Here is a 27,209-nt window from a genome sequence, read left to right on the forward strand (position 1 = left end):
GCTAGAAAAAAACAGTCAAATTTCCCCCAAATCACACTGAATCTTCAAAGAGGAAGAATACATTAAATAGTGTAACTCCATAACACAATTTTTTTCCAGCTCAAATGGCCAACAAGGCTGTTGTTCACAAATGTATGGAGTAGATAAAAAAGATAAGGATACATTATTCCTATAAAAAAGATTGGATGGTCACAACTAGAATGATTTTGATCACATATTTGCTAACTCAGAATTACTCTGGGTCTAAATAACAACAATTACTTCACAGTCTAAGAAAGCCTGAAATGGTTATGATCCAGGTTCTTCTTCCTTAGACCAAAGAATGAAATAAAAATAACCAGGAAACCAACCAATGAAAATAATTTTTTGGTTAAGGATTGATGTGCCTATAGATTAGCTGTAATAGTAGTAGCAGCAATAATAACAACTCTTTTACGTCATTCATTATCTCCAATTACATAAGTAATATCCAACAGCTTTACAGCAGCAGTAGTTGTTTTGTACCTGCAGCAGTAAAAGCTAAGCTTTTACTTTCCCCCAAGGAAAAGCTATCATCATTATAGTAAGATTGCTCATATAGACCTAAACTTAAAATAGGCTATTTGTTAGGTTGGCTACAGTGGCTTAAAAATGTATACATACAAACACACACACACACACATGCAGCATGGTTGTGTAGTAAGCAGTTTGCTTTCCAACCACATGCTTCTTGGTTCAGTCCCACTGCATGCCACTTTGGACAGGTGTCTTCTTCTATAACCCCAGTCTAACTAAAGCCTTGTGAGTGGATTTGGTAGATGGAAACTGAAAGTAGCCTGTTGAGTGTGTGAATATATATATATACTAGCAGCATAGCCTGGTGTTGCCCGGATATGTAAGAGCCCCTAGTAGGCAATGAATAATCCCAATCTAGTCCTTTCCCTCTAGGGAACGAAGGCACATGTGTAGGTTGCAATATCTTCTCTTCACTCCCAAATAACTATCAAACAGCTATCAAAATAACTATAATTCAACCCAATCAATTCCTACCAGGAAGAAATTACATTCGAGACTTTACCCCCAACACTTCTGCTAATAGCTGCTGCAGCTGCAAGTTATTCGAATACTCTTTTTGTTTAAACTTTCTTTATAACTACCATCCCAAACGTTTTACCTTAAATTTTTGACGTACCCTAAGGGTCCTCGGATGCTACTTGCAAATTCTTGGTTTATTATAAACCGCTTTTGTCGTGTGCACCAAAAAACCTTTTCTATTCGTTTGTTCAGTTTGGTCACTTTTGACTTTTTCGTTGTTGTCACTCACATTGCTGCCCGCTTTTTTGCCGTTTTTGTACATTTTTATACATTTTGGGATACTTACCCCACATGTTCCGAGGGTTAAAAAGGTCGAGTTGCGTCCCCTAGACAGTCTGTAGAAAATGTGTTGCTTATAAAAAGCTTAGATTCTCGACCCATGTCGAATTTATCGATTTTTTTTCAGAACTGGGGGAACTTTTCAAAATTTTCGCTGCGTTAGTTTTGAATTATGACATTGGGCTATGTGTGTGTCAAGTTTCATCAGAATCGGTTGAAAGCCGTGGTCAGGGTGAGGGCACAACCTGACAGACACACAGACAGACAAACTGCCGTTTATATATCGAGAGATGAATATGGATATCTGTGTGCGTGTGTGTCTTTGTGTTTATTCCACACTACCACTTGGTTTGTTTTTAAATCCTTGTGACTTGGAGGTTTGGCAAAAAGTCACTGATAGAATAAGTACAAGGCTTTGGAAAACATAAGTACTGAGCTCAATTTGTTTGACCTTTCAACTGTTTAAGCATTAACCACAAACACAACACAGGGAGACTAGTATAAACCACTGACCTCACAATTGGTTGTCCAGTAACCTATCAGTTTGACCATAGACAACACCAATAATATGAAATAAACAGTTGACTTCTCAGTTGGTTACCCACTACCTTAGTGTTTCAGAAACAACTAAGAACTGTAGATACATTTGTAATTATACAAGAGTTTTAAAAGAGGATTAAAGAGAAACAGAATCAAAATGTGAAAAGACTTTTTCCACATGAAAGTTAGGGGAAAAAAATCATTATAAATACCTTCAATTTTCTAAGTAAATTTTCTCTTAAAATCTAGACTTTATGGTCTTTGTCTGGTTGTGATCATTAACATGAATTGAACTACTACATCATCATTGTTTTATGTCCACTTTTCCATGCTTGTATGGGTCAGATGGAGTTCATTGAGGCAAATTTTCTAGAGCTGGATAACTTTTCTGTCACTAACCCTAACTTGTTTCTATGCAGAGTTATATTTCCTCATTTCCTCAGTACATTGTCATATCTACTACTGATACCACTCCCATCTATGTTCATCATTCATTATTTTCAACCCTACATACCTCTGACCTCTGTCTCAATCACTGTGCATCCCTCCTCACTACATGCATTTCACATTATCCCATTATTTCTCATCTGTCTACATTTTATTACACCGTTGCTCTCCAGCTCCTTTTTATGCATTGCCATCTATCAACTCCTCTTCTCTAACCCTCTTCTATTTCCTTCACCTTCACCCTAAATATTGATATTTACCATTGACCATGCCCTCACCTGTGGTTACCATTCACTGCTTACATACATACAAACTGAAAGAAACCTGTTGTATATATATATATATACAACAGGCTTCTTTCAGTTTCCAATTCTCAAATTCATTCACAAGGTTTTGATTGGCTCAGGGCTTAAACACTTTATGGACATGAAATCCTAGGTAACACCATAGACCAGCCATAATTATCTTCATCTGACTACTCTACTGCTCTCTAACTTAGTGTGCTTTTCTTTTGGATGTATGATTTGCTAATGATATATAAATAGTTGTTAAAGAGGACAACAAACATTCAGGCAAGGCAAACATCTCAAGCTCTATAAAATATTATTATTGTATAGGACTTGAGGATATGAAGCCAGGAAAAGCCCCTGGCCCATCAGGAATCATCGCTGAGATGCTTAAAACATCTGGTGGTGTGGGCTATGGCCTAGTCACCCATATTGTAAAACAGTTAGTTCATGATGGAGTCATACCCAATGACTGGCATAACAGCACCATAGACTACTGCTACAAAGATAAAGGTGTTGCTTGTAGGTAAAATTAGTAGGGGTGCTGCTTCAGAAAATTTTAAGCCACTGTTTTGATATTGTGTAAAAAGAAACAAACATATAAAAAGAAAATTTATACATAAACTTGATCTGTCCGCATTTTAGCCACTGCTGAGTAGTGTATTTAATTTGTTCACTGAACACCACTACAAATTCCCACTTGTTTTTCAAAAATCCCCTCTAAATCACAAAATAAAGTGGGGAAATGTGCCCTATTTTTTAAATCCTGGCAGCAACACTGAAGCAGGAAGTAGGATAATAATCTAATCCTACACATTATTATATTCAAGAATATGAACACATTTTTAAGCATAACACACATGGGGTCAGTACTGTTGTTCATGCAGTGCTCTCTCTCCCTAGCATGAAGCTTCTTATCTCAGACATGTGAACATGTGCACAACAGCCAAACACCATGTCACTGGAATTGTGAAATGCACAGTTCTATACAAGGATTTTTGTATTTTTTTCATAAACTAGGGGATGGCTACTAACATTAAGCTTAAGGGTTATATAATGTACAAGTATAAAGAAAGAATTAAAGAAAAAAGGACTCATTATATTGAATGTTATCGAAAATATTGAATGGAAATAGGGGGTGCTGCAGTTGCACAGTGCCAATACATGAGCCGCCACTATCTCTGGCTTAACAGTTTTAGTCAAACCGCCTAAGCCATGCCAGCATGGAAAACAAATGTTAAATGATGATGATCACACACACACACATGCAAAAAATAAGACAACACTTTCAGAAAAGTGTGACAACAATTCAATGTTAATATCTCTTACACAATATAAATTACAGTGAGTGACTAATGACACTTAGCAAGCTAAAGAAGAAAGAACAGCTGAGAAATATCAGGATAGATAACTATTTTGATATTATGTGTCCCATTCAAGTGTGAGCATGCACACACATAAAGATACTGTGCTGACAAATGGAAAGTTTTGATATAAAATTATTAATGCTATTAATTTGACAACCCCCCTTTCTCCAAACATGTCCGACATAATTCGGATTTTTTAAGAATTCAGAGTTTTATGAATAAAAATTGTTTCTGTAGACTTTTAACCTTTTGCCTGTCCTGTATATCACATGTGATACACAGGAAATACTTTCCTGGTGTCTCTGCATCATATATGATACATATTCACAATTTATTGATCATCAGAGTAACTGAGGACTTATGAAAGGAGATCTTTATATTACCTACAACATATGAAATAAAGGTTAACTAAAAGTCCGAAAACAAGCATGGACATTTAAGACAAACTTATGAAAATGCTTTGAACAGGCAAAGGGTTAACAGGGGGAAATTGGGAATTTGAGATGTCCATGGATTTGCCAAGTGTGTTGGTTATTTAAGAGATACAAATTGGTTTTAACTTGGAAGGAAGAACAATGTTATTGGAAATTTACACAGATGTACAGATTTCTAATTTAGAAATAATTAATATTGATTTTTAACATAGACACAAGGCCCTAAATTTTAAAGGGAGGGTATAGGTAATTTAGTTTATTCAAATACTTGATTGTTACTTATTTTACTAACTCTAAAAGGATGAAACAAAGTTGATCTCAGCAGAAAAATAAAAGGACATTTTTTAAATATATATTTTAATCAGAAGAAACGGCAGCGTCCATGACCCTTTGCAGGGCCTCCAAAACTGATGGGAATGGAGAAGAAGGTATTCTCAAATTTAAGACCTGGCACAAATGCTGACTACAGAATAGATTTTGCTAAAGCCATCTACTGTAGTTCTAGAAAATGGTGTTAAACTGGGTGATAGAATAAGTCTACATGAAAAAATAACTAGAAATTAACTAATGTTAGCAATGCCTTTGACTGGAATGGTAAGATTGATGCAGATAATGCACAAGTCAACCATCTGAGAGTTGATATCTGCTGGAAAAAAAAAAAGGGGGCTTGAAAGGGAGCTATGATAATTGCATTATTCTGAATGCTTGCTACAGAATGAAGTCTGCTAAATGCATGCAATGATTGCATTATGGTGTTAAACTAGATGATGTTTAAACAAATGTCATTCAAAGTTAAGCCTAACCAAATTTAGTGATGCACAATTTAACAAGAGAACTTCTATTTATTTGTTTACCATGTATGAAGTGGCACCCACAAAAATTTCTTATCAACAAGCTCCTTACTGTCTTTAAAATAGGAGATTACATTTGAAACTCTAAATGCTATAACATATAAGCTCTTAATAAACTTAATAAACATAGGATAATTAGAAAACATCATATGAATGTATTTGTTTTCTTTTTGAATAGCTACCTTCAAACATTTGAAATCCAGAAGAGGTAATAAGGGCTACCCAACAACAAAGGCAACAAAAAATGAGGGGCAGCTCTACTGTCTAGAAATAACACTCAAATTTCTTTCAATTCACACCATATTGCCTTCAAAAACAGGATGTACTGGAGAATGCAGTCCTAGATATATAAGACTAGCACTATGACCCGGCGCTGTCGGGTCTAGTGCTAGTCAAGCATATTTGGTCTTTCATGAAAATCCCTCTCTCTCGTCATTCACTTGGCCTAACTCGTTAATTATTCCCTGTATTTCTCAAATCAAAAAAGCATGCACGTTTGAAAGCCAAAACACATGATAACAACACTTCTTCGCAAAACACAAAAATGCGCAGTCATACAGACTGTCTGCAAATGCACAAGTACATCCAGCTGTCAGGTGTAAAATTATCTCCGTCCAATCAAAATACAGACATTTTGCCATTTATAGATATAGAGATATTTTTTAACGTCATTTTCAACAAAGGCCACTTAGATGCTGTAGATTCAAAGTATATAAGGATTTATGGGAAAGAATTTTTCTGAGGAGTGGGGAAAAGAGTTTCGGACAATTCACACAATCCAACTTTTCTCCCGCATAACCTTCAGGAAAATGGTTATATTTAAATGAAATTTTATACAAATACCTTTCAAACGGCATAGATTACGATTATAAAGAAATGTGTGGAGAAAATTTTTTCCGAAGGTGTGAGGAGAGGAGTTTCGGATTAGGATGACCAATTAAGTTGGAACTACACTGTTTTTTATTTCCTCACAGCCTTCGAAATGGTCGGGGGGAAGCATCTTTTTATGAAAAAAAGTTTTGAAAATTTTTTCACCTCCATTCTTCACCAGTCCATTCCAGACCGACTTTGGCCATTTTTTAAAAATTAAAAACCTTCTAGCACATCCCAAACTACCCTCCGTTTTCACCTCTCAAATGTATTGATGTTTTTCAAATATTTTTCTCCTATTAAACATATTTTATGGAATGATGATGCCCAAGTTAACAAATGCATGGTCCATTGGTGGGATATAAGCAACAACAACAACAACAACAAAAAATTGTAATTTAAATTTTTACCCCCACCTCAATCAAGCGAAGCTGTGTGTATGCGTAAGAAAAAAAAAGGATCTTCTGACCATCAAATTGAAAAGATCCGAAAGAACATTTCCTAACAGAAGAGTGTGCTATTAATATGAATTATCGTTTACATACCTCTTTTTTAAAAATCACTATGGATAAATACCAGTAATAACCTTCTCAGTCTCTACAATATTTTAAATTATAAGCAGAAACAATGACAGGCAAGAAGTGGGGGTTGCAAAAAATTCTTTTTTTTTTATAGCATTTAAAGCGAGGTGGGGGGTTGTCTGAGATGTGTTAGAAACAACAGCCAAATCTCCTTTAAATAGCTTTTCCTCTGAAAATATTAATTTTTTTAATGTTTTTTTTTATCGAAAAGACTCCTCCCATGGCTTTTAAGTGCAAAATAGCTGGCCAAAATCAATCCGGAGTGGGATGATGAGGATGAGGGTGGGGGAATTGTAAAAAAAAAAAAAAAAATTCAAAACTTTTTTTTTCATAAAAAGATATTCCCCCACCCATCATTTCGAATGGTGTGGTTAAATAAAAAATGGGGGAAAAAGTTCCAACCTATTTGGTCTTCCTGATCCGAAACTCATCTCCTCATCCCCTCGGAAAAAAATTCCTCACAAATTTCTTTATAATTGTAATCTATGCCGTTTGAAAGGTATTTGTATAAAATTTCATTAAAAGATAACCGTTTTCCTGAAAGTTATGAGCCAGAGCGTGTGAATTTTCTTCTCACCCTTTCGGAAAAATTATTTCCAATAAATAGCTATATACTCTGAATCTACAGCATCTAAGTAGTATTTGTTTTAAATGTTAAAAAGTATCCGTTTTCCTGGACGTTATGAGGCAAAATAGTTGTGGGGGAGAGACTACACATCTAGTTATGCCAAGATTTTTTGTAAATACGTTGGTCAAGCACTGACCAATAATTTCTTTTATTTATTTGGCGATGTTTCGCTTGTCGTAACACACGTTTCCGTCGATTGTCGATTTCCGTAAAAAATGTAAACACTGAATCGTCCATACATACATACACACATACATAGATACATACACACACACATACATACACACACACACACATAGATACATACACATACACATACATGCAGACATACATATACACATACACCGAGTAAAAAATTTCAGTTATCTCTCTCTTTCACACATTACTCTCTCTGTCTCTTCGCACACACTAACAGAAGCACTTCACTTACACAACATACTGTCTGTCTCCCACACCCCATCAAACACACACACGGGGACTTCAAAGAGAAATTTCCTCGTCATAAAATCGCTTCCTCTTAGTCTCTTTCGCTCTCATTACTTATGTAAAAAAATAAAAGTTTTTTTCGCCGCAAGGAAAATATCTTCCTCTTACACTAAAAAAACTGACACTAATGTTTGAAAAAGTGAAACTGGTACGTTAAACTCCAATAACGTCTAGTCCTAAAAACACAGGCGCGAAAAAATAACATTAAAAAGAAACATTATGGGTTCAGAAGAATGTTCTCGATTAGAAGTCTTTTCGACCAGAGCTGATCCGGGTTACAAAACAAAACACGTCTTTTAAGTTTAACGAAATTGTTTTCCTAACAAGAGTTCTCTCCCTTCTATAATATAAGTTCTCGAAATTCTGAGCGGTTCCGGCTGAACGACAATATTAAATTTCTAAAAATGTATTTCTCTTACTATTTCTTAAATATGTGTATAAACATTCTTCTTTAGTTCCACTAAATTAAATTGACATTTCGCTCATGACCTATGTCACCGGCGATCGAATGTTAAAACATAAGTTTATCAATTTCTGTAAAGTACGTTAACAAAATCATAAATACTTATATATATATATGTAGTTTTAATTTATTCTTAGCAGTGTCAAGCGGTTATTCTTTATACATTTTCCTCTTGTAATTAAAGGCTAATATTTTGTTAGAACTTATAAACAACAGGAAGTTAGCCCCTTTTAACTTCCTCTTCTCTCCCCTTCATCCCACTTAATGGTCTCAAAAAATGGGTTGGTGGTGATTAATTTCTGTAAATGATTATGAAAGTGTTCTTTAATAACAGTAAAATATTGTTGCATAAGACAAAACTATTGGAAATAAAAATTTATAATTGAAAAAATATTAATATTTTAGCAAACAATTGATGGCAATTAATAATAAACAAAAAGCTGATAGCTAACGCCAGTGAATAATACATTTTAGTATAAGGCTAAATATATGTCAATTTCACTGTATCGGTAGCTTTGCGCAGAGGCGGTACCATGGCCAATGAGGTAAATCCGAGGCGTGGTTATTGCTAGTTGAAAACTATTCCCAATACCCCGCGTATGGCATCCCACGAGGGTGCTGTGCGCAATTTTTGCGCACCTCTACGGAGGTGTAGAAATCAATGTAATAATAGATTGTAATTTTATTTGTAAGTTGCAGAGATGATAACCCAGGTAAACCTATAACTAAGTTGTTCGTTGCTTTTGAATTTGTTTACTAGTGTCCCTGCTAATTTACGCATGGTAGATTATGCAGTATTCGCTGTTATATCTAGCACATCGATTAACCACACTGAGGGCCTCTCGATTGTTAAAAATGGAATATCATTATTTATTACAATCCAGTGGATCAGTACAATACAGATAAATACATTTCATTAACTGGTAACACACTCCCGTATTTTTATTTCGACTTGCAGATTATTGCAATACTGATTAATTCGCCTATCCGCAGGAGAAATGCTTTTTAACCTTCATCGGGATTTGAATACGGCGTAAGGTATAGTGTTCGAAGCTTTATCAATTCCATCATTCACTGCTGGCTCTCTGGACAATAAGACCAGTCATCTAATTTTGGGTATACTTTACTTTAGCGACTGAAAAACAATTGTCACCCACAATTATGACCCTACTATCGATCTATTGCATTTCAATGTTTTAGTGTTAGGGGTGGGGGTAAGGGTATCTTTTTTTCTTCACAAATGTAAATAAACCCAACCTGTTTCTTAAACGAAGGACATATTCATAGGGCACAGAATTTTTTTACCTCAATAGACGTCATTGATTGGTTGAAATTGAAGAAAAAACAACAACAAATATCTTACAAACCATTGAATCTTCTCAATAAAGCCAAGAGAAAAAGATGTTTTATAAACACATTCAACCAGTATACGAAGTTTAAAAGTGTTTAGTTACGTGGAAATTATTTTAAAAAACTGCCGTTCAAACTGAAAAGATCCGACATGTCTTTTACCAAATGCTCGTCATTTATTAAGTGTTTCAACCATGATTAGGGATTCAAATGTAACCATCTAGTCTTTTGTAAGAGTCAACAGTGACCTTTCCATCTTTTTTTTTTTTTTTAAGCCAAATAGGACTAACCTTAACGACGAAAATATATGTATTGAAGATAAATGAAGCTGTTATTTCTAGCATGTTGAACAGCAAGAGTACATAAACATTAACACACATAAGTTTACCACTTGTAATTGTTTTTAGCTCCAGGTCGGTTCTGATCCAGCAACCTCATGATCCAAATACACGACTACATTATCCAATGCACCTTTTAAATAACAGGGTGTGACATGCGGGAGAATTTGACTATGTTCTGAATTATTACAATTGGAACGTAAAAACCAGAAATGTAAAAAGGTGGGACTCGCTTTACTAAATAATTCATTACTATTAGAGAACATATTCATGTGAAGAAAATGTTTCGGAAAATGAAAATATTATTTAATACTATTAATGATAAGTCAATTTTTAAAACAGTTAAATAATGAAATAGGTTGCCTTTCGTTCAGGGACGTAGAAGTAACGGAAAACGAAAAGAAAGTGTGACGCCGAGATTGTATAAAATTAAACATGGGTATCCCAAAGCGAAACGAATTTGTAAATACTTGAAAGTAGTTTTATTAAGCATCAGTTTAATACATCTATAAATATATATATATATATATATATATATATTATATATATATATATATATTATATATATATATATATATATATATATATATATATATAATATACATACATATATATACATACATATATATACATACATATATATATACATACATATATACATACACACACAGAGATTTATATGGTCGCCATCCTTAAACCCATTCCAATACAATGGTAAAGGACTAAATAAATAAATAAATGAATGAATGCTGAATAGGAAGGGGGTTACCCCTTCTCTGTCAGTCTGTCTGTCTATCTATCTATCTATCTATCTATCTATCTATCTATCTATCTATCTATCTATCTATCTATCTATCTATCTATCTATCTATCTATCTATCTCCATTGTCATGGAACCTCACCCCAAAAAACAAAAACAATGTTCTCTTCTAAACAACCCGCCACGAAAACAAAAAAAGTTTTATATAAATGAACAAGCTGTTAGTACATTCACAAATTTTTATTTGATAAGCTCGAGAAAGGAACGAAAGCGTTAATAATAACGAACTTTTTTCTCAATATTCAATTTCTGTAAGTCACACCTAACACACTCTATCTCTATATATATACATACATATATATACGTATAGATGTATGTACATATACGTATGTATATATAATTTATATATACTTTTACTTGTTTCAGTCATTTGACTGCGGCCATGCTGGAGCACCGTCTTTAGTCGAGCAAATCGCCCACAGGACGTATGCTTTGTAAGCCTAGTACTTTTTCTATCGGTCTTTTTTGCCGAACCGCTAAGTTACGGGGACGCAAACACACCAGCATCAGTTGTCAAGCGATGCTGGAGAGACAAACACACATTTATGTTGTTTGTAGCTGTTTTGTTAAGAAGCCTGCATCTCAAACGTGGTCTCAGATTTAACCCCACTGCGCGGCATATTGTGCAAGCGTCTTTTGATTTATATATTAGTGTGAGTATGTGTCTATCTGAATGTGTAGCTGCCGTTTGACTGCCGGTGCTAGTTTGTTTACGCCCCGGTCCCGCGAAAGAGATCGGACTTGCCCGATCCTATCAAACCGTCCATCCCAGCCCTGCAAACACACACACACAAGGTAGGGAGGGAGAGTGTCTCCCTTGTCAGCCGTTAGAAAAGTGCTCTTACGTGGTTATGAGTTGTTTGATGATATCAAGGCCATTAGACTGACGCATATTTCTTCTGTTTATGTCTGCACAAAGCTATCGGCAGCTCATTCAGAATTTAATACCCAGTCCTCGTCAAAACTCACACACAAGCACGTATAAGCGCCCACACACGATCACCAAAAGGCTATATTAATGTCTATTCTTTAATTGATATTGCACCTCCTCAGAGGTGAGTAAAAATTGCGTTTGCTATCTATTATGGATAGCAACGCGGGGTATTGGGAATAGTTTTCAACTAGCAATAACCACGCCTCGGATTTACCTCATTGGCCATGGTACCGCCTCTGCGCAAAGCTACCGAAACTGACGCCATTTTTCAACTTAACAGAAAATCAACCCTATACAATCACTGATATTGCTTTTCACTTTATTGTTATTCATTAATTCCCGTGAATAGTAGCAATAGATTTCTTTAGTGGCTGTGCATCGGTTGTATATACTTAATTGTTTAACTAATACAAGAATGCCAAATATGTAGCTTTTATATCATATTTCTGTTTTCATATGTTTGGTATATGACTTCATACAGAAGTGACCTTTGTTTGATGATATCAAGGCCATTAGACTGACGTTTATTTTTGTTTGTGCCTGCACAAAGCTATCGGCAGCTCATCCAGAATTTGTGCCCCGGTCCTCGACAAAACTCATACACTGACAAACAGACATACACACGCATGCATGCATGTACGTACACACGCACACACACACACACACTATTTCTTTATTACCCACTAGGGGCGACACAGAGAAATACATCACAACACATTGAGGACATAGAACAATCTAAAATTATGAGAAATTAATTTTAAAATGAAAATGATAAAATGAAAGCGGTGCTGAACGGCCCCATCCGCCAGCACCACTTACCTGTCCTTCATCACCCATTTCCAATCACAATTCCTTCCTTTCCCATCACACTCTTCGTTTTCCTTTCATACTTCTCTATCTCTTCATCCTGCATTGTCACTTTCATCACTTTTATACCCTTTTCCTCACACAACATCACCATTGTGTCCATAATTTCATCTTTCAACACCGCGCAACTCCCGTCTTCACGTTCATGCCATAAATCTTTATGTATTATTCTCTTTGAGTTCTGGGTGTCCTTCTTCCTCACAACACATAAAAAATAGTGCCTGGGACTTCGTTCGTTCTGTGTGTCTGCATTTGTTTTTGTTTTTCTTGTAGGCGGGGAGTGGGTGGAATCACTGTTTGCAGAGGAAGGATGGGACTCAGAGGGTGCGGGTGGTGTTGGGGTGGGTTGGGGTTTCATACTGTTTGCTTTTTTCTTTCTTTTTCTTTTTTTTCTCCCTTCTTCCCACTCTTGCTGGTTCTCCTCTTCTTCAGTTGCTTCCCTTTCTGTTTGGTTCTCCCTTTCCTTAGTGTCTTCCTTTTTTGGGGGTTCCGTTTCCTTTTCCTTTGGTGGGGGTGGGCAGTTGGCTCTTATGTGGCCTCTCTGGCCACACTTATAACATCGTGGGGCTCTGCTCTCCACCCACACTCTCATAATAATGTTCCCTGTTCTTATATTTTCTGTCAACCTTTCTATTGTTTCCGCTTCTGTCTGTACATTCATGTCCAAGGTGGCACCTCTCACGCCTTCGTATTTCATAGTGGCGTGGAGGATGTCCACCTTTTCCTCGTTTCCCTTAATCACCGCTGCCGTTATGTATTCACCCTCTAGGTGTGGGGGTATTCCCTCCACCCTAATTCTTGTGGTTCTTCTATTTAGATACGAGGGCAGTAAGTATATCTTCTCCGTTTTTACCACCTTGGTTGCTATTTTTCTGGCGACGTTCTCACTTCTATATTGAACCGTTACAGTTCCATACTCCATTCCTCTTGTCAGGTAAACAATTTCCTCTCCAGTCTGTTTCAATGCCTCTTCAATAGCTTCCATATTTACTATTTCAATCCTTCTTCCTCCATTCACGTACACTCTATATTTGATGGTTCTACGGTTGAACCACTCGCCACGCTTTGCTGGAGGTGACAGCTCGACTTCGCCGTTCTCCTCCTCTTTCATAAAATCCTGGAAGCCTGGTAATTTAGCCAGGTCCACCTCTTTTTCTTTCGGCCTCATCACTCCTGCATACGTCTTTTCCAGCCTTCTATCCATTTCTTCCACTGCTCTTTCCAACTCCTCCTCCTCAGATGACGATAATTCCGACAAACTTTCAAATAAATTCTTCCCGAGGGAGAGGCGGTTCATAATCCTTTGTCTGTCTCACCTCAGACAGACAACGGCCGCCAGAACAGACGCCGTGTGACGCGAAACCGTATCAACAATTATTCAAATAACAAATATGGCAACTTACGATAGAAATACTCCAGCTCCTCAAAACACGTGCGACCTGAACAAAACTTGAGCTAACACGCATACACACACTCAATCTCCCACGTAATTTCTGTTTATTCCCGCACAAAGCCATCGGCAGCTAATCCAGAATTTAATTCCCGGCCCAGGACAAAACTCATAGGCACAAACACTCATACATACGCATGCACGACCGAACCTATGCACATACGTCCACATACGCGTATATACACGGACACACACACACATGCGCACCCACGTGATTTCGATGCCTTCTCTTTCTTAAATTTTTAACTAGCTGTCGTTCCTATGCATCATTGCCAAAAAATGACGACGATATGCTTTTGGGGTAGTTGTTGCTCAATAGAGTGTTACTGAGCTTAATCAATTCTTCGTGGTGGGTATCACGATCGCTACTTATATTCATTGCTCGATGAATATATATATATATGTATGTGTGTGTGTGTTTGTGTGTCTGTGTTTGTCCCCCTAGCATTGCTTGACAATGCTGGTGTGTTTACGTCCCCGTCACCTAGCGGTTCGGCAAAAGAGACCGATAGAATAAGTACTGGGCTTACAAAGAATAAGTCCCGGGGTCAATTTGCTCGACTAAAGGCGGTGCTCCAGCATGGCCGCAGTCAAATGACTGAAACAAGTAAAAGAGTAAAAAGAGTATACCGTTTCAACATACTGATTCATTTTTAAATTGCAATTTTTAGTGTTTAGCTATAAAAGAAAATTCAAATGTCCGAAGAACAGTTTATTTCTGGATTGGAGTATCATCGCATTCAACTATGTAATGTTAATTCGGACATTAGTGTAAATTAGCTTTAGCACTTTGCATTTTACCACATAATATGCTGACTTGGACAGAGTATTCAACTATATGAATTTTAAGAAATCAGATGAGCATAGAAAGTTTGAACACTAAGAAAATTTGAACATCTCACATGCACATTACCGAAGTGACAATTGTCGTTATGATCATAAACGTCTTAGCAAACTGTTGAAAAAAACAAAAACAAAAAAAAAACAGGGCCCATAGATGTTTATAAATCACGAGAAACTGCTCTTTGGACATCAAAAGAAAAGGAACAGAAATTGTGTGAAAGCAATTATGTTAATTCGATTTCAATTTAATTACAATAGTTCCTTTTTTTATTTTAAACAAATATTTTGATATGTATACCCCTTTATGTATTTTTTGCTTAGCTGCTATTCTTTGACACCTATCACTGTTATGTTTTAATATTTAGCTATCGAAATAGTAAGTTATAAAATTTTGTATTGGCAGTCGTTCCTATGCATCATGCCAAAAAAATGACGACGATACGCACTAAATGGTCAATGGGACTCTAAGTTAAGGGAATCATTTAAACAGAGAACGATTGCAATAGGTTTTCCGACTAAAAGGCTATATTAATGTCTATTCTTTAATTGATATTGCACCATCTAACATGCACTTCACCGCAGTGAAGTGAAAATTGTTGTTATGATTATAAACATCTTAGCAAACTGTTGAAGAAAATTGGATCCATTGGTGTTTATAAATCATGAGAAACTGCTGTTTAGACACCAAAAGAAATTGTGGGAAAGCAATTATGTTAATTTGATTTTAATGTAATTACGTTAGTTCCTCTTTTGTTTTCAATAAATATATTGATATTTACACCCCTTTATGTTGTTTTTTGCTCAGTTGCTATTCTTTGATACCTCACTTTTATATTTTAATATTTAGTGCCTTTTAGCTACCGAAATAGTGAGTTATTAAATTTTGAACTAGCTGTCGTTCCTATGCATCATTGCCAAAAAATGACGACGATATGCACTAAATGATGAACGGGACTGTAAGTTCTGAGGAAACCACCACTGCAGTAAGTTTTCCAACCAAAAGGCTATATTAATGTCTATTTTTCAATTGATATTGCACCTCCTCAGAGGTGAGTAAAAATTGCGCTTGCTATCTATTATGGATAGCAACGCGGGGTATTGGGAATAGTTTTCAACTAGCAATAACCACGCCTCGGATTTACCTCATTGGCCATGGTACCGCCTCTGCGCAAAGCTACCGAAACTGACGCCATTTTTTAACTTAACAGAAAATCAACCCTATACAATCACTGATATTGCTTTTCACTTTATTGTTATTCATTAATTCCCGTGAATAGTAGCAATAGATTTCTTTGGTGGCTGTGCATCGGTTGTATATATTTAATTGTTTAACTAATTCAAGAATGCCGAATATGTATTTTTATATCATATTTCTGTTTTCATATGTTTGGTATATGACTTTATACAGAAGTGACCTTTGTTTGATGATGTCAAGGCCGTTAGACTGACGTTTATTCTTTGTTTGTGCCTGCACAAAGCTATCGACAGCTCATCCAGAATTTAATTCCCGGCCCAGGACAAAACTCATCGGTACAAACACTCATACATACGCATGCACGACCGGACCTATGCACATACGTCCACATGCGCGTATATACACGGACACACACACACACACACACATGCACACCCACGTGATTTCAATGCCTTCTCTTTCTTTTTTTTTAGTATTAAATGTAATGTTACATTGAGTACTTTTCCACTGAAGTGAAATCAGAATTGAATTCGGAATTTTCTTACCTAAATTTAGGTCGCATGTCATTTCAACTACGCACTCAGAATTTGCTGTTGTACAAATTTCCACATTTCTCCAGGAATTTCAATCATCATCAGAATATTAGAGACAATAAAAATCATTATAGATTTGAAATATTCGTAGGACAAATTACACTAAATATAAAAATCATTTATTCTTATAAACGTTTTTGAAATACTTTTAATCCCTTCATTATATACAAGCGCAAAACCCGCAATCCATGCAAACTTTTATGTTTGTTCTGTGGTGTGTGCGAGATAGTTGATATGTAAAGGCACCTACCTTCTCTTCGCTCCGATAGAGACCCTTCAGTGGTAACGGATCCTTCGTCACAGCCCCGACCCGAACGCTAAAGATAGCAGCTGCTTCACCCAACCTTAGCAACGTCTTCACACGTCTTAACACCTCGACGACCCACGTTGGAAAGGCCGAAATCCCCGCAGCCTGCGCACGCCTCACTGCAGCCCCTTCCGGTTGCCCCAGCTTCCGGTCAACGCACCCAGCTGCTGACGTCATCCCACACGCCACCCTCATCTTAAAGATCACAATCTCTCCGCTCCATGTCGTAGTCCACCATCCAACCGGGAGGGCGCCTTGCGCGTCGAGATCTTCTCAAGCTGGGCACCTCGTTCTCCCCCTCTCCAGAATCGTCGTCGGTCGAAGCGACAATCCTGCGAAGGTCCAAGACGTGTTTCCGGAATTGACCGCCGTCACCGTTCCTCTGCTCCATTGAGACGTACAGCGCGCTTTTGGTGGCTTAACCCAGACTTCCTCCCCTATTTTCACGCGAACGGGTCCCTTCTCTTCCTCGTGACCCTCCGGCGCTTTGCTCGGGTGCCTCCATTCATATTTGAACACAGCTCTCTGCGGCGCAGATTCCTCAGCTTACCCGGATCGGGGAGACAATTTGTACCAAAAAACTGCTTCAAGCGGCGAAATGTGCCCTCTTTCCGCTATGGCCTTGACTGTCCAATGGTGCCTCTCCACGATCCCGTTACCGCTCGGCCTATACGCTGCTCTGAACAAGCGACGCACATTCCACCGATCAAGCATAACCCTCAATGCTTCCGAACGAAACGCCGCCCCGGTGTCCATCAGTAGTTCTCTCTCTAAAAATATCCCGTTCAGGATCTGCGCGATCTCGTCAGCAATGCCCGTTCTTAACTCCCTCCAAATGGCCAGCCAGCCTGACCCGCAGTCGACCATGGAGAGGTAATTCCCTGACGGTAGAGTGTCACAACCACAGCTAGCCTTTTCCAGTTCTGCTCCTCCGAAAGGCTTCCCTGTTCATGCCCACACGGAGCAGGGTCGATGGACTGACACCTGTCGCAGCTCCCAACCACCTTCCGGATGCTTCTCCTAGTGACGTCAGCATCAATTTTCTTCACCAGATACAGAGTCCTGTCCACACCCAGGTGATGCATAGCGTGCAGTCTCTTCAGTTCGCAGTCATCCAACCGACACGCCGCAGCTATCCCTTTCCGGGCCTCCTCCGGTTCTTCCAACCACGCTCTTTTCACCCTGGTCAGTGCGTCTGCCCTGTTTTTTTCCGAAGGCACGAAAACCACATTCAGCTTCAGTCCGAACTCGGCGATCAATTCACCTAGAACTCCTAGACGGCGCTTCACTAACATCTCCGCGGCACCTTTCGTCCGCACTCTCCTTTCACCGGTGATCACCGATCCTACCCAGCCAAGCACAGTGGCCGAATCCGTCCGATCTCAATTGTGCGCAGCCCCCATTTCAGGGCCAAGTTCACCCCTTTCAGCACCGCGTCTAATTCGGCGACATTGATGTGTTTGAAATCATCTGCTTTCCGAAGCCAGGCCGCGTCCTCCACCGCAGCACCTTCGATTGCCAACACAACCCCTATCGCTATACTGCTAGCAGCACACCAGACGGTCCCGCATTCCGTCTTGGGAACGTACCAGTTCCCCCTGACCGGGTCTTCCGCTCTCGTCCTCTCTAGGATTTCCTGCATCATCGCCACCGTCCCTTCCCCCACCTTGTCGCCCCAACTCTCCCCCTCTGCTCGTCTCTTCGTGTAACTACACGCCGTGCGCAGCCATCCGGCGATCGGGTAGTGACCGACCAACTTCCCACACACCGAGAACAGCTCTCTCCTGCTGACGCTGGAACTCAGCTCTGGGATTTCATTCACTCTCCGGAACACCAATTCACCCGATCTATCTCTCCGCAGCTTCAGCCCCAGCGCGGATCCCCCTTCCATCGACTCCGGTGGCTTCGCAATCAGTCCAAACTTCGCCAGATGTCTAACTACCTCGTTGGCTGGCACTACAGTTTCGTCCACCAAAATGTCGTCAATGTAGGAGCTGGTGGCCTTTCTAATCTTGCCGTCTTTCCCTAGGACGGACTTAAGCACTGCCGCCATGATCTTCAGAGCGGAATTCAGCCCGAAACCCAGCCTGGTTAAACAGTACGTCCGGCCTTTGTACCGCACCAGCTGATATCGCCACAGTTTGTCGCTCACATGGAGCTGCAAGTATGCCGATTTCAAGTCGACAATCGTCGCTGCCTCGGTCGACTGTCTCCACGCACGTAACGTCTCGCCACATACGTCTGTCGCCTCACCTCCCTTGTGACACGATATATGCTGGTTTAGCTCCCTGAAGTCCAACACCGGTCTGACTTTTCCCTTCGTAGGCTGCACCACCGCCATCAGGGGTAGCAATCCGCCCGTTACCTCCTCCTTCCAAGGGAGAAGGACCCCTTTCTCGATCCACCTCTCCACCCCGTCTTCAAACGCAACCCTGGCGTGGCCTTTAAGGGTATGTTGGTAACAGCTCACCCTGTTTTCCAGCGTCGGGTGCTCGTCCTTCCATTGCCACTCTATCGTCCACCGCTGACCATCGAACACCGCCTGAAAGTCTTTTTCCTCGATGGTGTAAGCGGCGCAGTCCCTCGCGGGGCTCTGCTCTCTCTGGCGATCCTGGCTCGCAGTGCACGACGCCCCCACGCTTCCGAACGTGACCTCATTTCCCACAACACCGACGCCACCAAGGCAGTTGATGGCGTCCATCCCCATCACCACATCAACACCATCTATCACGTGTTCAGCCACAATTACCTGCAGCCTTAGCGTCGCGCCGCGCACCACTATCTCTACCTTGCTGCTGCCTCTGCAACGGATTTCGCTGCCGTCGACCGCCCGGACGCTACTAGCCCCGTTCCATTCCTTCGTCACCCTTGAAGTCACAAGGGTGGTCGTACAGCCCGTATCCACGAGGGCCTTGAACGTCTTCCCCTCGGCTTCCACGTCAATTAATGGCAGCGTCTCCAATAACGCCTCTACTCGTTTGCGGGGAAAGTTCGAGAGGCAGCAACTTCCCCGCAGTCGTTTCCCTGGTCGCAATCACGGGCGATGTGCCCTGTCTGCCTGCATCGATAGCAAACGGGCCCCATTTGCGTACAGTCCCGCGCCATGTGCGACCCCTGGCATCTAAAACACCGACCTGTGAACGGCCGCTTCTGTACGTCTTTCTCCGGTCGTCGCCCGTCTTTACGCACCTCCGTCACCGCCATCGCTATCGCCTTCCGCCCAGATTGTCGCGTCAACACGCGGACTTGAGTCACAGTTCGCTCAGTGCCATCTTTTTAATCCCGGGCAATCGTTGTAGGTGAATCCCTACATCGTCGGGGAACCCATTTACGAACGCCAGCCGCGCCGCTCGCCCCAGCCCTTCTCCCGTAAACCCAGCCAGCGTCGCTAACCTTCTAACTTCTGCCGCATACTCGTCCACTTGTCCCCCCGTCCACTGAATCGTACCCAGCTTAGCAAAAGCTGTGTATTCACATACTGTATCGGCATCCCGCAATCGTTGCTCTATTTTTTCCTCGTTCAGACGTTCTTCCTCGTCCATCTCAAGGTATAGCGTTAACGCACTCCCTTCTAAATACAGCGCCATAAAACTTTCCACATCGCTTATACCTTGCAGTCTTGCCACCAGCCTGATTTTCCGCATCCAGGCCACTACATCGCCTTCGCCATTGAAGGGTCTGATGATGTCGCTGGCGATCCTGATTTTCGCAGACATCGTGGTGACGACTTACGTGGAACGCCGAAATAGCTTGTGGTGTGTGCGAGATAGTTGATATATAAAGGCACCTACCTTCTCTTCGCTCCGATAGAGACCCTTCAGTGGTAACGGATCCTTCGTCACAGCCCCGACCCGAACGCTAAAGATAGCAGCTGCTTCACCCAACCTTAGCAACGTCTTCACACGTCTTAACACCTCGACGACCCACGTTGGAAAGGCCGAAATCCCCTGCTGCTTCATTAAAAAACAAAATCGACATTGAATGAATAAACAAGTGAAACAATATGACTATCACAGTCATTTTGATATTATAAAGCAGTAGAATATAACAATATTCTTGCAGTTATTTTTTATATATAAATTTTCAACACAGCTCTTCAATATCCTCCCGAAGAACCTGAGAGACCTGCATGGGGTGGATACAGATGTCTTTAAAATGAAGCTGGATCTCTTCCTGTCAGGTGTCCCAGATGAACCAACTTCACGGCAGGAGGGGCAGATGAGGGCAGCTGCATCGAACTCTCTCATGCACCAAATAGCAGTTGCTAGAAAGCCTCCATGAAGTGAAACCAAGTAGCAACACCAAATGGCGGTGCCCCAGCATGGCCACAGCTCATAAGCTGAAACTAGAATCAATCAATCAATACTGATTATATTATATTTTTAAATTGCAATTTTTAATGTTTAGCTAAAAAAAAAAAAAAAGAAAATTATGTACGATGAACGGTTTATTTCTGGATTGTAGTATCATCGCATTCGACTGTTTAATACCAATTCGGACATTTATCTAAATTAGCTTTAGCGCTTTTCCTTTTCCCACATAATTTCCTGAAATGTCCAGAGTATTCAACAATATGAATTTTATGAAATCAGATGAGCATAGAAAGTTTGAACATCACACATGCACTTTACCGAAGTGAAAATTGTTATGATTATAAACATCTTAGCAAACTGCTGAAGAAAACTGGACCCATAGATGTTTATAAATCATGAGAAACTGCTGTTTGGACATCAAAAGTAATTGTGTGAAAGCAATTATGTTAATTTGATTTTAATTCAATTACGTTAGCTCCTCTTTTGTTGTTAATAAATATATTGATATTTACACCCCTTTATGTGACTTTTTGCTCAGTTGCTATTCTTTGCTACCTGTAACTTTTATATTTTAATATTTAGTGCCTTTTAGCTACCGAAATAGTGAGTTATTAAATTTTGAAGTAGCTGTCGTTCCTATGCATCATTGCCAAAAAATGACGACGATACGCACTAAATGATCAATGGGACTCTAAATTCTGAGGAGACCACCACTGCAGTAGGTTTTCCAACCAAAAGGCTATATTAATGTCTATTCTTTAATTGATATTGCACCTCCTCAGAGGTGAGTAAAAATTGCGTTTGCTATCTATTATGGATAGCAACGCGGGGTATTGGGAATAGTTTTCAACTAGCAATAACCACGCCTCGGATTTACCTCATTGGCCATGGTACCGCCTCTGCGCAAAGCTACCGAAACTGACGCCATTTTTCAACTTAACAGAAAATCAACCCTATACAATCACTGATATTGCTTTTCACTTTATTGTTATTCATTAATTCCCGTGAATAGTAGCAATAGATTTCTTTAGTGGCTATGCATCGGTTGTATATATTTAATTGTTTAACTAATACAAGAATGCCAAATATTTAGTTTTTATATCATATTTATGTTTTTATATGTTTGGTATATGACTTCATACAGAAGTGACCTTTGTTTGATGATGTCAAGGCCATTAGACTGACGTTTATTTTTCTGTTTATACCTGCACAAAGCCATCGGTTGCTCATCCAGAATTTGTATCTGGGTCCTCGACAAAACTCATACACTGACAAACACACATATACACGCACACACAGAGGTAATTCCAATGCTTTCTCTGCTTTTCTAATTATTAAGTTTAGTGTTATATTGAGTACTTTTCTACGGAAGTGAAATCAGAATTTAATTCAGAATTATTCCTACCTAAATTTAGGCCGCATGGCACTTCCACTGCGCACACGGAATTTGCCATGGCGCAAATTTCCACCTTTCTACGGAAATTTTAGGCATCTTCAGAATATTAAAAACAATTGAAAATCATTATAGATTTGAAATATTCAGAGGACAAATGACATTGAATATAAAAATAATTCATTTTTAGAAACGTTTTTGAAATACTTTTAATTCTTTCATTATATATAATGAAGATAAAACCCCGTTATCTATGCAAACTTTTGTTTGTTCTCGCCGAGAATTACTTATGCCTTTGGCCCATTCGATTACGATTTCAAAAACAAAAAACAAAAAAAAATTTATATGGAACAGTAAAAGTTGTAAAATATGACTATTGCAGTCAATTTGATATAGTAAAGTAGCAGAGTATAACAATATTCTTGCTGTTCTATACATAAGAGATGAGGAATTATGTACATTATTTACGTTATTTACAGTTGACAGATATTTGTCTTCATCTTTTTTGTTGTTAACAAAACTTTTCGGCTGATATACCCCCCAGTCTTCATCAGGTGTCTTGGGGAAATTTCGAATATGGGTTCTCATTCTTAAGGTATTTTTCGATGTTGTTGTTGTTGGTGTTGTTGATATCACATCTAGACTCATCATCTGGCTGGATTCAATGAGGGTATCCTTGATCAATTCTGTGAAGTGGGTGGAATTCTTCACGTACGATGTTGACTGTTCTGCTAATGGACTGATTATATCCACAAGGAAGCGGCTCAGTGGATGAATACAACCAGATGGTGAGTCTAGATGTGATAAGTCTGTTCACTAAAGTCCCAACTGGTGAAGCACTATCGGTGATTCAAGAAAAACTAGTGACAGTCATCCATCTAAAAGAACGCACTAGTATACCAATAAGAAATTTGATGGAAATGTTAACCTTCTGTGTAGAAACTACCTACTTAAATATGGACACTGCTATATATCAACAAGAAGAGTGTTTAGCTATTGGTTCGCTATTATCACCGATAATAGCCAATATATAATGGAATACTTTGAGAATTTGACTTTAGGATCAACAACACTAAAACCAACCCTATGGTTGCGATATGTTGATGACACCTTCATACTCTGGCCTCACCAGGAAGATGTTCCAGTGCTGTTAGATCATGTGAACTCAATAAAGCCATCCATACAGTTCACAATGGAAAAAGAAAAAGACAATCAGCTAGCATTCCTGGACGTATTAATTATACGCACCAAATAATTATTCAGGACATCCGTATACCGCAAGCCGACCTTCACTGGACGATGTCTCAACTTCAACTCCCGTCATCCATACAGTGTAAAGATATGGATTGCTCAGTGCCTAAAACATCGAGCAATGAATATAAGTAGCGATCGTGATACCCACCACAAAGAATTGATTAAGCTCAGTAACACTCTATTGAGCAACAACTACCCCCAAAGCATTCTCTCCACTCCAATTATGAAGAAAAGAGAGGATAAAACCAATAAACTGTCCACAGTCTGTCTACCCTATGTGAAAGGCCTCTCCGAAAAGATACAAAAGATATGTAGCCCATATAACATCAGGACAGTATTCAAAAGTAATATAACACTTCGCAAATATCTCTTTCGAGTAAAACCACCAACAGAAGAGAATATGACTAAGAACTGCGTGTACTCCATCGCATGCAGTTGTCGTAGGTTATACAAAGGCGAAACATGCCGCCCTTTCAAAATAATGATAGAGAAACATCGCAAAGCTGTGACACGAGGAGATATTGATAAATCGGGTATAGCTGATCATGTATGAAAAAATGGAGACCACCTCCCCCTGTGGGATAAAGTTAAAATAATAGACAGTGAACACCACTGGAAAATACGAGAACTAAAAGAAGCAGCACATGTGCTAGGACACAACAACCTCCTAAGCAGACCAAGTGCAGATATGAACAGCATATGGGAACCGGTATCAAGGAAGGATAGGAGAATATTAGACTTATGAGTCCTAAAATTCACTCCATAATTGCCCACTGGCATATGGCGTAGGGTTAAGAGCGCTGGCTACTAACTCCAAGTTCGATTCCAGGCAGTGACCTTAATAATAATAACAACATCGAAAAATACCTTAGGAATGAGAACCCAGGTTCGAAATTTCCCCAAGACACCAGATTAATGCTTGAGGGTATATCAGCCGAAACGTTGTGTTAACAACAAACAAGATGAGGACAAATATCCATCAATTGTAAATAATATTCTTGCTGTTAATTTTTATATATACCGTTTCAACATACTGATTCATTTTTAAATTGCAATTTTTAGTGTTTAGCTATAAAAGAAAATTCAAATGTCCGAAGAACAGTTTATTTCTGGATTGGAGTATCATCGCATTCAACTATGTAATGTTAATTCGGACATTAGTGTAAATTAGCTTTAGCACTTTGCATTTTACCACATAATATGCTGACTTGGACAGAGTATTCAACTATATGAATTTTAAGAAATCAGATGAGCATAGAAAGTTTGAACACTAAGAAAATTTGAACATCTCACATGCACATTACCGAAGTGACAATTGTCGTTATGATCATAAACGTCTTAGCAAACTGTTGAAAAAAACAAAAAACAAAAAAAAAAACAGGGCCCATAGATGTTTATAAATCACGAGAAACTGCTCTTTGGACATCAAAAGAAAAGGAACAGAAATTGTGTGAAAGCAATTATGTTAATTCGATTTCAATTTAATTACGATAGTTCCTTTTTTTTTTAAACAGATATTTTGATATGTATACCCCTTTATGTATTTTTTGCTTAGCTGCTATTCTTTGATACCTATCACTGTTATGTTTTAATATTTAGCTATCGAAATAGTAAGTTATAAAATTTGTATTGGCAGTCGTTCCTATGCATCATGCCAAAAAAATGACGACGATACGCACTAAATGGTCAATGGGACTCTAAGTTAAGGGAATCATTTAAACAGAGAACGATTGCAATAGGTTTTCCGACTAAAAGGCTATATTAATGTCTATTCTTTAATTGATATTGCACCATCTAACATGCACTTTACCGAAGTGAAGTGAAAATTGTTGTTATGATTATAAACATCTTAGCAAACTGTTAAAGAAAATTGGATCCATTGGTGTTTATAAATCATGAGAAACTGCTGTTTAGACACCAAAAGAAATTGTGTGAAAGCAATTATGTTAATTGATTTTAATGTAATTACGTTAGTTCCTCTTTTGTTTTCAATAAATATATTGATATTTACACCCCTTTATGTTGTTTTTTGCTCAGTTGCCATTCTTTGATACCTCACTTTTATATTTTAATATTTAGTGCCTTTTAGCTACCGAAATAGTGAGTTATTAATTTTGAACTAGCTGTCGTTCCTATGCATCATTGCCAAAAAATGACGACGATATGCACTAAATGATCAACGGGACTGTAAGTTTTCCAACCAAAAGGCTATATTAATGTCTATTTTTCAATTGATATTGCACCTCCTCAGAGGTGAGTAAAAATTGCGCTTGCTATCTATTATGGATAGCAACGCGGGGTATTGGGAATAGTTTTCAACTAGCAATAACCACGCCTCGGATTTACCTCATTGGCCATGGTACCGCCTCTGCGCAAAGCTACCGAAACTGACGCCATTTTTCAACTTAACAGAAAATCAACCCTATACAATCACTGATATTGCTTTTCACTTTATTGTTATTCATTAATTCCCGTGAATAGTAGCAATAGATTTCTTTAGTGGCTATGCATCGGTTGTATATATTTAATTGTTTAACTAATACAAGAATGCCAAATATTTAGTTTTTATATCATATTTATGTTTTTATATGTTTGGTATATGACTTCATACAGAAGTGACCTTTGTTTGATGATGTCAAGGCCATTAGACTGACGTTTATTTTTCTGTTTATACCTGCACAAAGCCATCGGTTGCTCATCCAGAATTTGTATCTGGGTTCTCGACAAAACTCATACACTGACAAACACACATATACACGCACACACAAAGGTAATTCCAATGCTTTCTCTGCTTTTCTAATTATTAAGTTTAGTGTTATATTGAGTACTTTTCTACGGAAGTGAAATCAGAATTTAATTCAGAATTATTCCTACCTAAATTTAGGCCGCATGGCACTTCCACTGCGCACACGGAATTTGCCATGGCGCAAATTTCCACCTTTCTACGGAAATTTTAGGCATCTTCAGAATATTAAAAACAATTGAAAATCATTATAGATTTGAAATATTCAGAGGACAAATGACATTGAATATAAAAATAATTCATTTTTAGAAACGTTTTTGAAATACTTTTAATTCTTTCATTATATATAATGAAGATAAAACCCCGTTATCTATGCAAACTTTTGTTTGTTCTCGCGGAGAATTACTTATGCCTTTGGCCCATTCGATTACGATTTCAAAAACAAAAAACAAAAAAAAATTTATATGGAACAGTAAAAGTTGTAAAATATGACTATTGCAGT

The 27,209-nt window shown here is 38.7% G+C and overlaps 5 non-coding genes across 5 annotated transcripts; 1 reads left to right on the forward strand and 4 right to left on the reverse strand.

The window, feature by feature from the left end:
* Positions 1-8,818: 8,818 nt before the first annotated feature.
* LOC115211315 lies at positions 8,819-8,957 on the forward strand. Its single transcript, XR_003881587.1, has one exon. It is a non-coding gene; the product is annotated as a U4 spliceosomal RNA (small nuclear RNA).
* A 2,902-nt stretch (positions 8,958-11,859) lies between these two features.
* LOC115211309 lies at positions 11,860-11,997 on the reverse strand. The gene has a single exon (XR_003881581.1). It is a non-coding gene; the product is annotated as a U4 spliceosomal RNA (small nuclear RNA).
* A 3,950-nt stretch (positions 11,998-15,947) lies between these two features.
* On the reverse strand, positions 15,948-16,085 carry LOC115211313. The gene has a single exon (XR_003881585.1). It is a non-coding gene; the product is annotated as a U4 spliceosomal RNA (small nuclear RNA).
* Positions 16,086-22,090: 6,005 nt separating this feature from the next.
* LOC115211310 lies at positions 22,091-22,228 on the reverse strand. Its single transcript, XR_003881582.1, has one exon. It is a non-coding gene; the product is annotated as a U4 spliceosomal RNA (small nuclear RNA).
* A 3,978-nt stretch (positions 22,229-26,206) lies between these two features.
* On the reverse strand, positions 26,207-26,344 carry LOC115211314. Its single transcript, XR_003881586.1, has one exon. It is a non-coding gene; the product is annotated as a U4 spliceosomal RNA (small nuclear RNA).
* Between the last annotated feature and the right edge of the window lie 865 nt (positions 26,345-27,209).

The sequence above is a fragment of the Octopus sinensis genome, linkage group LG4 (assembly GCF_006345805.1).
Source record: "Octopus sinensis linkage group LG4, ASM634580v1, whole genome shotgun sequence".
Lineage (NCBI taxonomy): Eukaryota > Metazoa > Mollusca > Cephalopoda > Octopoda > Octopodidae > Octopus > Octopus sinensis.